This window comes from Pongo pygmaeus, chromosome 18, assembly GCF_028885625.2.
Source record: "Pongo pygmaeus isolate AG05252 chromosome 18, NHGRI_mPonPyg2-v2.0_pri, whole genome shotgun sequence".
In the NCBI taxonomy this organism is placed as follows: domain Eukaryota; kingdom Metazoa; phylum Chordata; class Mammalia; order Primates; family Hominidae; genus Pongo; species Pongo pygmaeus.
Window position 1 is genome coordinate 56938109 of NC_072391.2, and position 4362 is coordinate 56942470.

General features: G+C 40.0%; 1 pseudogene; it reads right to left on the reverse strand.

The window, feature by feature from the left end:
- Nucleotides 1-332: 332 nt before the first annotated feature.
- On the reverse strand, nt 333-3275 carry LOC129015168 (MICOS complex subunit MIC26-like; annotated as a pseudogene).
- Between the last annotated feature and the right edge of the window lie 1087 nt (nt 3276-4362).

Sequence of the window (4362 nt, forward strand, 5' to 3'; positions counted from 1 at the left end):
TTTTTTTTTTTTTAAATTTGGGTTTTAATTATGTAAATAAATAGCAACATGAAAACGAGGAGTTCTAAGGTTTGTACATTATCTCTAGGTGAAAGGATTTCAGATTAGTTTGCTTGTAGGATGGTACCACCCAAGATAACAGAGGTCTGGTCTAGTATTTCCTGAAGAAGAAAGCCAATTTAATACACTCAATACTGACTTCTCTCACATTTTTCTGTAGAAACACTGATTTACTCTATGGAGTTTCCAATGTTTACCCATAACTGATTAAGTTATAGGTAACTTAATATAGGTAACTTAAATAAGTTAAGATGGGCAGAGCATGGAGTTTTCTACTTAGTTCCAGGTGAATTCTTCACGTTTCCTGGCTTTTGAAAGTTCTCCTTCCACAAATCTTAAACCCCAGTCATATAATCTCTCCCCACTGACCTGGGCAAACACGATGGTTTGTTGTGGATAATAGAGGGAGGCAGCTAATCCCATGACACCAGGCAGATACACTAGCTTCTTTATTTTTGAACCTCTAGTCAAAAGGAGTCCAATAAGGCCAGCAAAACCAATAACACCAAGTCTGGGAAAAAATCCAGGAGGTGCATTTTGGAGATAGTCATAGTTGTGTAACCTCCACTGAACCAAACTTTGCATCTTGGGCTTACTTTGGGAGTACGTGTCCTGACACCAGCTTGTTTATGGCTCGCAATAAGTGTCGGAGCTGTGAGAAGCTTTCTTCAAGCTGGTTCCTTGACTCCTCCACACACTGCGATTCGCCCTCGCGAAAGCTCGTCAACCTTCACGGAAGTTTTGGGAGGTGAGTCCTTTTTCGGTGCTGCACAGACTTTGAAGGTGAACAAGCTCAGGCTGGTGGCCCCACGGACCCCTCGGAATTACCTTGAATGTGTCGCTGGCAACGGTGGCTCTGGCAGGGTCACCCCAGCCTCGGCCACGCCCACAACAGACAGGTGGCTACGGAGGCCCGGTAGGGCCTTGATTTCCTCCAACCGCAAGCGAGCCGCGGTGTGGGTGACGGCAGTAGAGCAAACTCCGTGCGGCGAAGGCTTGCTTCAATCACCCCCTGCCTGTGCTCTTGATGGAACTTTCAATTCAGGGGTCCTGCCCTCCTCTGGCACACAGTGTTAATTGTTGCCACAAGCTAAGTCCACCAGTCTCTCCCTACAGGGAAATGAAGTCCTGAGCGAAGTGACACAAATATGGTAAAGGTTTAGAACTGATTTATTCTGGTAGTCATCCCCAAAAGCACTATCCATTTGTCCTGGTTACTACACCTCCAAAATTCCAGTGTCCGAATTTTGCAATGTTTGTATTCTCTTTCCAATATCTGATTGTTTACGTTCTCCTTCAGTTCTATGGAGCTGCCTAAGAACCTTCCACTAACACCCATTTTTAAGTTAATTGCAGTGGTCTCTGTTGCTTGCAACCAAAAACAAACCTAACTGATATATCGTACATGTGAAACTGTAGCTCATATATTGTACATGTAAAATGGGAATAATTATACTTCACTCACAAAGGTGGTGTCAGTTTTTTTTTTTTTTTGAGATGGAGTGTTGCTCTTTTTGCCCAGGCTGGAGTGCAATGGCACCATCTTGGCTCACAGCAACCTCCGCTTCCTGGGTTCAAGTGATTCTCCTGCCTCAGCCTCCTGAGTAGCGGGGATTACAGGTAAGCGCCACCACGCCCGGCTAATTTTGTATTTTTAGTATAGATGGGGTTTCTCCATGTTGGTCAGGCTGGTCTCGAACTCCTGACCTTAGGTGATCCGCCCGCCTCGGCCTCCCAAAGTGCTGGGATTACAGGCATGAGCCACCGCGCCCGGCCCAGTTTTTTTAATATATAAAAATAATGTTTATTAAAACTCCTGGCTTGGAGAATAAAACTTAAGAGGAACCCAGTAAGTATTGTTTGCTTGGTTTTTAAGATCCTTCCTATGTATTCTCATCTTTATTCCTGGATTCTGCTGAGATGCTCAATGGATCCATGAGTCACATGCTTAATCTCCTCAAAGAACTCTCTGGGTGAGAACATACGCACACCTTTTGGTCTTTTTGAGACACTGGGTGATAGTTGTTGAACCACACCCTTGACTTTCTCTTCAGAACACACTTTCCTAAGAATGAATCTTCTAGTTTTAGCTTCTTTTGCAAAATGAATAGGCAGAGAATTTCCCAAATCATGAAATCCTGGTTTTTGTTTAATAGTCTTCCTCAATTTATCTCCCTCCTCTTGCATTTTATTATAAGCAGCAAAAAGAAATCTGACCGTACTTTCAACATGTTGCCTAAAATGTTCAGAAAAACAACCAAGTTATTTGCTTACAAGTTGTGCTTCCACATAATTGTATGACACAATTCAGCTAGGCTTTCTGTCACTATATTACAAGGGTCCCTCTCCTTCAGCTCCCCAAATCAAGTTCCTTATTTTTTTCTGAGCCCTCAGCAGCAAAGCCTTTATTGTGCATATTTCTACCAACATTCTGTTGATGATAACATACATATACTCTAAGATGATAGAGACTTTGTCTCTTGTTCTCTTAACTTACTCCTGGGCCCTCATCAACAGAGCCTATAATACCCATTTTTCTACCAATAGTCTGTTTAAAGCAGTATAGGCTTTTCCTATCTAGCACCTCAAAATTATTTAAGTCTCTACCTATTACCCAATTCCATGGCCATGTTCACATTTGTTACAAGATTTTTAAAGACATTTGTTACAGTTTTTAGGTATTTAGTTAAATATAGCATTTTAGATTCTTGTTACAGGTTTAGATATGTAGTTTTTAGGTGCCAAAATCTGTATGTTTCCCATGACTTCTGTAACAAATTATCACAAATGTGGTGGCTTAAAACAATTATTCTCTCAAAGTTTTAGAGACCTAATATCTGAAATCGGTATCACTAAACTGAAATCAGGGTGTCAGCAGGGTTACACTCCCTCTGGAAGCTCTAAGTGATAATCTGTTTCTTGCCTCTACCAGCTTCTGGTGGCTGCCACCCTTTCTTGACTTGTGGTCACATACGTCTAATCTCTGCCTCTGCAGCTACATTTCCTTCTCCTTCTGTGTCAAATCTCCTTCTCATAAAGACACATGTGGATTACACCGAAGGCCCACTTGGATTATCCAAGATAATCCCCCTATTCTAAGATCCTTAATGAAATCAAATCCACAACATCCTTTTCTGCCACGTAGGGTGGCATTCACAGGTTCCAGACAGTAGGAGGTGGATACATTTTGGGGGTCATTATTTAACTTACCACATGCTTCCTCTCTTTTTCTGGTTTTGCCTTTTCCAACTCTGCACAAAGTTATCTCTGTAACCGGCCTCAGTGTGACATTCTGGAAACTTTAGAATTTAGCTGACTAAAATAATTTCATTTAGGAGAATATATGACGTTGAAATTTAAATTTTGTTCAAGGGGCTTTATTTACTCTTGTTAATGGTAACTTTTAAAATATAGAACCAGATGGTGATTCAACACACACACACATACAAATACACATACATCTGCCTGTTAGCATAATGTAAATATTCCACTTATAATTTTACAAAAATCAGTTGAGGACATGCATTAATCTATAGTAAATCTGGCAGGAGTTCTTCAATACAAGATTTTATATGAAGATGGAAATGTTTATTTAGTTTGAAATGAACCAAACCAATCTGTACAGAAGAAACAACATAGAATTTTACTATTCTATACAATTGAACATTATTATGTTCAAATACTATAGAGGATAAAGAAGTGAATTCCAGTATTTTTCCAATTCTTTTCCTTCTAAATAGTTGATGTACATTCTTAACCTATTTTAGCTATTAAATTGTTTTTCTCTATTATTCCAGGTTTCTCTTCATCTCTTTTGATCCACAGTCTGTACATCCGAGTCTTTTGTCCCATAATTTTTAACATGAAGTGTATACATTATTTTATATTGTGCTGTAAAAATCATCACAAATGTAGTGGCTTTAAACAACCCAAATTTACACTCTTGCAACTCTAGAGGTCAGAAATGTAAAATGGGCTGTGCTATTTCTATGGTCTCAAGAGAGAATTCATTCCCTTGCCTTCTCTACCTTCCAAAAGCTTCCCGCATTTGTTGATTTATGGCCCCAACTTTCTTCCAGCAGCATAGCATCTGCCAATCTTTGTCTTTCTTTGCCCAACACATCACTTTTTTCTGACTCTAATCCTCCCCTCTCTCTCTCTGTGATTACAATGGGCCCATGAGCATAATCCAGGTTAATCTCTCCATCCCAAGATCCTTGAATCAATCACATATGCAAAGTACCTTTTATCATGTGTGGTAACATATTCATTGGTTCTGAGACTAGGATTAAAACATCTTTG